The sequence below is a fragment of the Meles meles genome, chromosome 4 (assembly GCF_922984935.1).
Source record: "Meles meles chromosome 4, mMelMel3.1 paternal haplotype, whole genome shotgun sequence".
Lineage (NCBI taxonomy): Eukaryota > Metazoa > Chordata > Mammalia > Carnivora > Mustelidae > Meles > Meles meles.
This window is the reverse complement of record NC_060069.1, coordinates 35,783,244-35,793,952: the sequence shown is the minus strand read 5'-3', so window position 1 is coordinate 35,793,952 and position 10,709 is coordinate 35,783,244. Positions and strand designations below refer to the sequence as shown.

At 44.5% G+C, this 10,709-nt stretch overlaps 1 pseudogene; it reads right to left on the bottom strand.

The window, feature by feature from the left end:
- Positions 1-618: 618 nt before the first annotated feature.
- On the bottom strand, positions 619-1,010 carry LOC123940876 (annotated as a pseudogene).
- Between the last annotated feature and the right edge of the window lie 9,699 nt (positions 1,011-10,709).

The following is a 10,709-nucleotide window of genomic DNA, read 5'->3' as shown; positions in this document are numbered from 1 at the left end:
GAGCCCTCATTTCTCAGTGACACTCACAAGAAGTGAGCCTCCACAAAAGGTTGATGGGGGCCAGACAGAAATGTTGATGTCCTGCTGCGTGTAGGGAATAGCTGTCCAACTGTGAGCAGGGGGGAGGGAGTGCTATGTTCTTTCTTGGTTGCACTGGTCTTGAGTGTTCATCTTGCTGAGTGGGAGTGGGGTGAGGAGCAAGTCTCAGCTTAAATACCATAGACTCTTAGTATTTGTACTGAATTTTAGTAGTTTTTGTTTTGTTTTGTTTTAGTAAATTAATTTCTCTTTTTTTCTTTCTAGTATTTTTTTACAGACTATATGACCTTGGGACCACTTCTAGAGATTTTATTTATATGTTATTTATTTTAAGATTTTTAAAATTTATTTGAGAGAGACAGAGATAGTGACAGACAGCACAAGCAGGGAGGAGAGGGAGAAGCAGCCTCCCCCACTGAGCAGGGAGCCCAACATGGAACTCGATCTCGGGACACTGAGACCATAACCTGAGCCGAAGGCAGACACTTCACCGACTGAGCCACCCAGGTGCCCCATTTCTAGAGATTTTAAATGATTTTGTTCTTTTCTTTTTCAACAAGAACCAAGTTTTTTACTTGTTCATTTTGAGCATGTGAAGTATTCCTTGATGATATCCTTGGTCTGAGACTCTTTGCCATAACTACCATACAACTCCAACGAACCACTTTGTGGGGTTTTCCCTCTTTGTCAACTCTGCGGAGGCCTACCCATCTACCCATCCCCCTAGTTTCTTTTGTCATTGGCCTTGATGAGGTTGATTTTGTGTTTAGCACCAAAGGCCTCCACCAAACATAGCGTTATCCAGCTGGATGCAAGCACACAAATGTGGGCTTGGAGCTTGTCTAAAGCTTTGGCTGCTTAGCAAATTTCACGTGCTAGGATGTTGTGGAGGAGGATGGTCTTCTGCACCTCTTGCAAAGCAGAGTCCCAACGCCCATTCCACGGCCAGCCGCCATGCCTTCTTCAGCCATGGCAGTGGGTTACTGGTGGAGTCCAATCGGGAGCACACCTGAGCCTCCACCTCCCAGACACTTGGTGACAGTGGTGGGGAAAGACAAACACTGATTTTTTGTTTGCTTTTTAACAAAATCTTCACTGGTTTCACTGGTGAATGGGTCTACAGTGTCTTAATGTTGCTTGTGGAAATCTTCCCTTCCACTGTGGTTTCTTGCACTATACCTCTAATTTCTGTTTCCTTTCCTTATTCTAGAAGGCCAGAATATGTTTTTGTTATAATTTTGCTAAATTAATATTTGATGAAGAAATGCAAGATGTCAATGTTGCCATGGTTCAACAAAAGATTAGGAGAGAAATTGCAAGAGAGGATTATTACTCACAAGATCTGGAGGAAGTACACAGCATGGGGCAAGGGGCCACTTGAGCAATTAGGAAAGCCAAGGCAGGTGCAGGCAGAGAGGGAGAGGACCTGGGACAAATGCCTTTATCATTCTCCATGGGTAGGGAGGGCTTTGGGGATTTTGGCCTAAGGCTGGAGTGGATTCAAACCCAAAACAGTGTGCTCTGGGGAAGATCCATGGGGAACCGGCTTCTCCTTCTCCCTCTGCCTCCTGCTCTGCCTACTTGTGATCCCTCTCTCTCTGTCAAATAAATAAATAAAATCTTAAAAAAAAAAAAAAAGAAGGTGCACCTGGGTGGCTCAGTGGGTTAAAGCCTCTGCCTTTGGCTCAGGTCATGGTCCCAGGGTCCTGGGATCGAGCCCCACATCGGGCTCTCTGCTCCGCGGGGAGCCTGCTTCCTCCCCTCTCTCTCTGCCTACTTGTGATCTCTCTGTCAAATAAATAAATAAAATCTTTAAAATAAATAAATTAATAAAATCTTAAAAAAAAAAAAAAAAGAAGGTGCACCTGGGTGGCTCAGTGGGTTAAGCCTCTGCCTTTGGCTCAGGTCATGATCTCAGAGTCCTGGGATTGACCCTGCATTGGGCTCTCTGCTCAGTGGGGAGCCTGCTTCTCCCTCTCTCTGCCTGCTGCACTGCCTACTTGTGATCTCTCTCTCTCTCTGTCAAATAAATAAATAAAATCTTAAAAAAAAGAAATATAACTCCATCCTCATCTGTATTACTCCATTCCCATTCTCCTCTTCTTTCTACTCCTTTCCAACCACCCCTTAAACCAGTTTCTTAAATTTCTATGCATTCTCTCCCATTAAAAGAAATAGTGTAATATGTGAATCTGTCTGAAGTAGAGACTGTTAGCCACCTACCCCAAACTTGTCTTCATCTTCCAAAGTCATACAATCTTTGATTTTAGCTTGTCACATAACTGCCTAGATCAAATGCTCCCGTTTTTCCAGTCTCCCATGCAGCTAGGTGTAGCCACATGGCTAAATTCTTGCCGGTGAGATGCAAGGAATTAAAATCATATGGCAGTTTTTGGAAAACTGCTTTAAAAGGTTGATACATGTCTTTTTCTCTCTCTTGCTTTTCACCTAATATTCTATCCTGCTGTCTAGAATGTAAATGTGATGGCTGGAACTCCAACAGCCATCTTAGACCATGAAGATAAGCATTCTAGTGAGGCGGGGGCAGAAAGCTTGAAGAGCCTGTGTTCCTGATGATATCTTGAAGTCTCCATACTAATTCCAGACTGGATTTGTAAATATATGTATATGTGTGATGATGAAATCTTATTGCATGCAAGACTTACTCATTTTTTTAAGGTTTATTTTTAAAAATAATTTCTACACAGTGTGGGGCTCAAACTCACAACACCGAGATCCAGACTCACATGTTCTTCTGACTGAGCTAGCCAGGCACCTCAGGACTTATTCATTGTTAACTTTGATTGATTTTCTTTCTTTCTTTTTTAAAGATTTTATTTATTTGACAGAGAGAGAGAGCACAAGCAGGGAGAGTGGCAGGCAGAGGGAGAAGGAGAAGCAGACTCACTGCTAACCCGGGAGCCTGATGTGGGGATCAATCCCAGGACCCTGGGGTCATGACCTGAGCCAAGGGCAGGTGCTTTACTGACTGAGCTACCCAGGTGCCCCTAATTTGGATTTTCTCTTACATGCAGCTGATATTAATCCTAACTGATACAGTATCTAATTCAAACTCAGCACATAGATCTAGATCTGATTTGATTTTTGCATGTATTTTAAATTTATTATTTAATTATTTACAGTCCCATGTAAATCCTGTAATAGGTCAGAATGAAAGCAATAAATTTATGTTAGAACCCTTAGGATCGGGGGGGGGGGGTGCCTGGGTGGCTCAGTCGGAAGAGCATGCAACTCTTGATCTTGGTGTCATTAGTTCAAGCCCCACACTGGGTGTAGAGATTACTAAAAAAATAAATAAACTTAAAAAGAAAGAACCCTTGGTATTGTAATACAGTCAGGATTAATATATAGTTGGTGTTGACATGTGTAGTTATGCTGGTTATTTAATGGCTATCTCCAGTGGTGAATGAGAAGGGTCCGTGCCATATTAGTTGTTAAGTGAATGCAATTCTTATTTGTGGTTGAAAATCACCACAAATAAGAATTGCATTCACTGATATACATATTAAACAAATAGTTATGGAATGTATTGTGTTAGGTGTTGATGAAACAGAGAATGAAATTGAACACAGACCCTGTCTACTTACACACCAATGGAGGCTACTGACATTAAAACAGTAGCGTGTATATACGTATGAATATATGTCATGACAAATGAGAGGTAGAAGGATGAGAAAAATGCTCTGAGAGTACATATTTGTAAGAGTGGAAAGCTTAAAGATTAGGGATTCCTTGTCAAGAAGGTCAGGGACAGGGGCACCTGGGTGGCTCAGTGGGTTAAAGCCTCTGCCTTCGGCTCGGGTCATGATCCCAGGGTCCTGGGATCGAGCCCCACATCGGGCTCTCTGCTCCGCGGGGAGCCTGCTTCCTCCTCTCTCTCTGCCTGCCTCTCTGCCTAGTTGTGATTTCTCTCTGTCAAATAAATAAAATATTAAAAAAAAAAAAAAAAAAAAAAGAAGGTCAGGGACAGCCTGAGGAGACTAAGATCTGAAAGTTGGGAAGAGTTAAAAAGGTAAAGGGAAGAGCAGATGCAAAAGCCCTGCGGTGAGAGGGATACTGGTGTGAGGGATGAACACAGGTTCAGTGTGGCCTGAGCAGAGAGAACAAAGCACAAGATGAGGTCTGTGAGGCAGGGAGAAGCTAGATGCCTGGCCATGCGAGCCATATTAAAGAGTTCCATAGAGATCATAATTCCTGAGACATTTTCCAAGTTTTTGCTGTTTCAGTGTTACAATCAACATCTTGATATACATAACTTCCTTCCATGGCATGACAGCTGTGCAGACATATGTCAGGAGAAGGTACCGATGGAGGAAAAACCAAATGCAGACACTCTCTGGGTGAATTAAATAGGGTTTCTGTCTTGTGGGCATTCTCCTTTCCAGAACCTGCTGTCTCTCAGTATAGTCGTGTCTCCTCCTTCTGGAACTCCCAGTCCATTAGGCAGGTACAGACCTCTACATCTCAAGATCGTGAATGGTTTCAAGTCTTTTTGTGTTTAGGAATGCTGAACCAAAAAAGGTGAGGTTATGGGGCACCTGGGTGGCTCAGTGGTTTAAGCCGCTGCCTTCGGCTCAGGTCATGGTCTCAGGGTCCTGGGATCGAGTCCCGCGTCGGGCTCTCTGCTCGGCAGGGAGCCTGCTTCCCTCTCACTCTCTCTGCCTGCCTCTCTGCCTACTTGTGATCTCTCTCTGTCAAATAAATAAATAAAAAATCTTTTAAAAAAAAAAAAGGTGAGGTTATGAGGGATGCCTGCCTGGCTCAGCTGGTCGTGCAAGCAACCTTTTTTTTTTTTTTTTTTAAATGTATTTATTTGATACAGAGAGAGTGCGTACAAGCAGGGGGAGCGGCAGAGGCAGAGGGAGAAGCAGGCTCTCCACTGAGCAGAGAGACCAATGCAGCGCTCGACCCCCCGACTCTGGGATCATGACCTGAGGCAAAGGCAGCTGCTTAACTAACAGAGCCACCCAGCTGCCCCAGATGAACCTCATTAAACTTAGAGTTAAATAATATATACTAGTACTCTGGGGCTCCACTTAAGTACGCTCAGCACAAATAGTCTTCATTCATTACCCTCTCTGACCTCAGGTCAATACAGTTGGTCCAAATATTCCTGAATAAAAAGCTGGGTACCCAGAATAAGGCTCAGCTCCTGGAGCTTGTAGATCATTCAACAGATTCTTAGATGAGATGAATGGCCTAGTGGGAAGGATCTAGGGTCAAACCTAGAATCATCTCTCATCATCTCTATTCTCAAGAAATGTTTCCCACAAACTTTGCCCATTTCTACAGAAACTGCTAACACATGCTAGCACCCACATGGTCCTCAGTTCTCCACATACTTCCCACATATGTGGCTCACTTTACAGATAAATTGGACAGTACTAGTTCAGACCTTTGACTTGGTTGGCTTACTGACCTCTAACTTGAAAACAAATTTACCATTGACCACCAGGTGGCACCCTGTCCCAAAGCACAGTATACCACATTCAGGGTAGGCATTTGAAGGCAAGCTTTCCTTGAGAATGTCTGATCCCACCTCCCTCAGGAGTGTCAAGTTTACACATTGTGGATTCAGTCCCGATATGAACGAATCAATCAATTAATTAATTAATACGATTTTATGTATTTATTTGAGAGAGAGAGAGCATGAGCAGGGCAGAGGGGCAGAGGGAGGGGAAGAAGCAGACTCCCCGCCCAGGAGGGAACCTGACGCAGTGCTCAATCCCAGGACCCCAGGATCATGACCAGAGTGAAGGCAGATGCCTAACTGACTGAGCCACCCAGGTACCCTCCAATATGAATTTTAAAAAACCTTTAAACAAGTAACCGTATAGTGAAACTGGTTATGGTCTCTCACTCCGTTTCTCCCCTGTTCATTATGTATTTATTGTCTACCATGAATTAGCCACTTCTTTCTGTAGAAACGAGTCTTATGACTTCTTTTTTTTTCTTGTGATTTACTTCTGTTTGGACTACCAGATATCTCTGACCATGCCAACTCATGAGTCTCCTCCTTAGTTCAGCTGGTTTGGTGCCAGAACTTTGCCAATGGGGAGTAACCTTCCACCTTTGTCCTTTATTGTATCAGTATAACAGAAGGAAGAACAATAAGACCTCAAATCCTTTCCCTTAAGCAAGTACAAGGAGGCCAATGCCAAGCTATTTATAGCAAGCAATGCAAGAGGAAATAAATCAAGATACCTTCTCTCTGTAGGTAACTTGATTGTTCTGGTTCCTTGTTGCTTTTTCACTTCCTTAGATGGTTGTAGCCATATTTCATAAGCCCTGCAAGCAGCCGAATCTTGCTCAGTGGCCCTGAATGCTAGGAAATCTGACCCAAGTGTCCGTCCATCTTGTCCCATGGGACTTGCAGTGGACAAGGCTTGCTCTCTGATTTCCTGTCGTGGCTTTTTGCTTTATTTCATGCCCCTATCATTCTTGATTCAAAGCATAGTCAGCCCATGGTATATATCAAGACCCCTTTTTGAACGGTACACAGGCCACTCTGTGAAGGACTTTGCCTCTGGCAGAGTATTAGAGGACGCAGAGGATTTGAAAGCAAGGAAGGTGGAGGAAGAGATTGACAGGTTAGTTTCCGAGAGACAGCAGCCCCAGCTAACCAGCCTGGAAATCTCCTGCTGGTTTGCATTCTCTGTTAACTCTTCTGAGAGAGAAAAACAGAAACTGAGAAACCAGCAAGGTATGAAAAGATACTTTGAGCTAACCTACTTTTTTTTTTTTTTTTTTTTTTAGGTCTGTGGGATTCAAAGCAGTTCTTGTTTTCTGATCACAAACCTCAGGTTTATCGGTGGATAGTAATGCAGAAACAACATAAGGCTCTGACTTTATTCAAAGTTTGGCAAATAAAATGACAGCAGCTGAGGTTACCTATGAGAAGTCACTAGACAAAACAGACTGTCACCTTGACCTAGGGTAAGAATGAGGTTGGCAGAAGGATGATATTAGGAAATGAAAAGCAACAGGTCAATTCAATGAATGGTGGAAATAAAGGAACATAGTGACTATGGGAAGATGGAGAAGTGAAGGTCAGAAGTCCAGGTCCAGCACTGTCCTTGAGGAGCAGGTGCCCTGAACTTCAGATTTGGCTGACTTCTGCATGGCAAATTTATTATAATGGCTGCTATTTTCATCTAGGCCTCCTTTTCTTTATCTGTAAAATGAGGGGATTAAACAAGACAATGTGGGGAGAGATGTGAAAGATGTTGAAACAGAGCAACATGATTACCAGGTGTGTTTGATAGAAAAGCAGGTGGATATTGTCTAAACATGCCCTTCTGAGTGATCCTTTTGTAAGTCTATGAATTGTAGATGGCTGAGAGCAACGCAAATGGCTCTTATCCACAGACATGCAGATAAATTTTGATGTGTGGAAATGCAATTGGATTCCATTTCTCCTGGAGTTTTTCCAATTTTGCATCAATTTATAAATTCATTTCAGTGTTACTGACTGCATATATATGTGTGTGTGTGTGTGTACGTATATATATTTGAATTATTCTTTGAACCAATTGTAATATCTTAGTCCTCTAACTTGTCAATGAGTTAAATAACATCTTTGACCTGTTCTTATTTTATATTTGCATGAGAGTCGTGAAATTATCCTGTTTAAAAAAAACTATCCATTAATGACAATTGCTCAAAAGTCCAATGATCACAAATTGTTTGGTCAAGAAACCATATATATATATTTTTGACCAAAAAATAATTTTTTGTAAAATATTGTGGTGAAAGTGATAAATTGCTCAACATAGTCCATGGTTATATTTATAACCAGGAATATGGACAAAAGAGATCAAGTGCAAAAGAGTAATGAGTTTATCAGATACTGCAGGTGTCTGCTCTGAGTCACGTAGAACTCATGGTTGAAAGTGCTTTCTGAGCAGTAAGTTTGTTGGCCAGGCTTGTATCTGAGATTGCTCAGAGTGAAAAGACTCGTCCATCATAGAAACTCTTGGCCTCAGCCATACTTTGATAATATACCCTTGCCATGTGCCACCTGTGTCCTCTTTGGGCTTTTTGCAGAGAGAAGTGGCTGTGACTTACTGAGTTCCAAGAAATGATGGTGGAATGGGATTTGGGGTGGGCAGCCTTGAGGGAAAGGGTACATATGGGAGAAGGAATTCTGATAGAAATCTTCAGGAATCTGGAATAAATCTTATTCCTTTCCTTTAATGTGTATCTTTGAAAAGCTGATTCTATAATCTGAAAAAAAAATAATTTTTTTTAATTTTTTTATTTAAAGATTTTATTTATTTATTTGACAGAGAGAGATCACAAGTAGATAGAGAGGCAGGCAGAGAGAGAGAGAGAGAGAGGGAGGGAAGCAGGCTCCCTGCTGAGCAGAGAGCCCGATGTGGGACTCGAACCCAGGACCCTGAGATCATGACCTGAGCCAAAGGCAGCGGCTTAACCCACTGAGCCACCCAGGCGCCCCAAAAATAATTTTTTTGAAAAAAAAATTTTATAGACACTGATGCCCCTGAAATCAGATCTTACTGTTAAAACTTATGTGTAAGTTGTTTATTTGGGCATGTGATCCTAGGTGACTTGAGTAAAAACAGGGATGGAGGAAAAGCCAAATATCTATGCTCATGTGTGTATGTTGGGCTTGGGAACCAGGCCGACAGGACCATTCTGTGCAAGGTCCCATCCCCTCCCAGCCCTGGCAATGTAGTTGAGCTTTCTCTAGCTTTCTCTTCAGAAGGAATATGTGCATTTGTACAGATTATGGCTTGGAATTAGGCAGATGCAGGTACTCCCCAATAGCCCCCTCCATGATAGCCTCAAGATAACGGTCCTAAAAAAAAAAAAAAAAAAGATACACAGCCCTGTTTAGGGACCCTGGGGGCCTTGACCCGTGCAACTTGCACGCACACACTATGCCCTCCACCAGTCCGGCAAGGGAACCAGGACCCTAAGACCTGTATACCAGGTATCAGTTGAGTATCACTTGCCTGCCTCTAGGGCAAAGAAAGTCCATCCCACAAAAATCTTTCTAAGGCAGCATCCTTCATCTGGTGACAGTGCCCATTTGGACTGGCTGCCTGATGAAGTCCCATGTTTTCCAGTAATCAAGGCTGCTAGGTGTTTCTCATGGGAGACATCCCTGAAGCCTCTCAGTACCTGTCTTGGTGAGGCAGTCTAAATTCTCCAGCTTTATCATAAGGGGGAATAAGTATGTACACTTGTGTATGTTAGACCTTGGAAAGAAGCTAAGATGCCTTGTACCCCAACAGCTCATCTCGTGATCAGCCTATCTGATGGCAGGTCCCTGGCTACCCTGACTTGCCATCCTCCTGAATGAACATTATGACTTTTGGTACTCTAGAATGGGTGGTGAAGAACCCACAGGCTTGAAGAGATCCTTTGGTCTGGAAACACCTTCATAGTCCTGGGCAGAGGGATCCCACCCTGAGTTTCTTTATCAGGCAGCAGCTTAAAACTGGTGACCTACAGTCCCCAGGTGGACTAGCTGCCAGATGGGGGAATATGCTTCACAAGGAATAGCCTCCTAGGAAGGCTATTCAGTGGGTTGCTATTCAGCCTGAGCTCCCAAAGCCTGGTGGTGCCTAGTACCACCAACCTTGTGAGATGAGGTTGCCCCAGATGAGCTGATGGGTTCTATATTGTGCATATGTGCAAGCCAAGCCAATCAGGATTACCAGGGACCCAAACAGAGTAAGTATCTAAAGAGATCAGGTCATGAGAACAGGCTGTTGAACAGAAAAACCTATGCCTCCTTCCAAGCCCTAAGCAGCACAAATGAACGTATGTCTTCCTTCCACAAGGAAAGCTGGAGGAGTCTGGACTGCCTTGACAAGATGGCACTCCCTAGTAGTGACGGGGCTCTCTCATAAAAGGAACCACAGACACTTGACGGCTGGCGGAGTAAAAAATTCATCAGGAGGCTGGGCCCAAAGGACAGCAACTCACACCTGCTAAGAGAGGCCAAGTCAGAAAAAACTTCAGGGGTGGATTCCCTCTGCCTGGCGACCTAGGCAGGGGGTGTGGGACTGGCCACAGCCCCTCAGGTCTAAAGGGCAGGTCAGAGCTAGGAGGCTGAGGCAGTGCGTATTACCCAAGCGCGGGCTGCCAGGTCAGGGTTGGGGGTGGGGCTGGAACACAACCAGGCTCTGGAGAGGATGGTTCCAGGAGCAGGCTGTTGGGGGTTCATGCATCTGCCTCCTTCTAAGCCCCAACCTACACGAGCCCGCGTCCATTCTCCTTTGGAAGGGGAAGCTGGAGGAGTGTGGACAGCCTTGCCCCGTTGGGGACTGTGGGGCTGCTGGGGCTCCTCCTACAAGGGACACCTGGGAGCGGTGATCGCTGGGAAGCCTGGCACCCCTTCAGGTGGTCAGCGGAAATGGGGACTGAGTGGGGGCACTCTCAAGCTGCCACCTCAGAAAGATGTTTGGTTGGGGGCTCCTCCGCCCTGAAAACCAATGAGCTGCTCAGGCTCCCGGTTACTGGCAGCACCGACCGCGGACGTGCTGCGTGCTGTGCACGTGCCAGTCTTGCCCGGCGCAGTAGTGGGAGTCTGGGAAGAGGCCCACTGGAGCAGGGCAGGTGGTTTTGGCCGTCCAGTGGGGAAGGGCCGCTGGTGATGTTTTCTGGCAGCTGCCTAA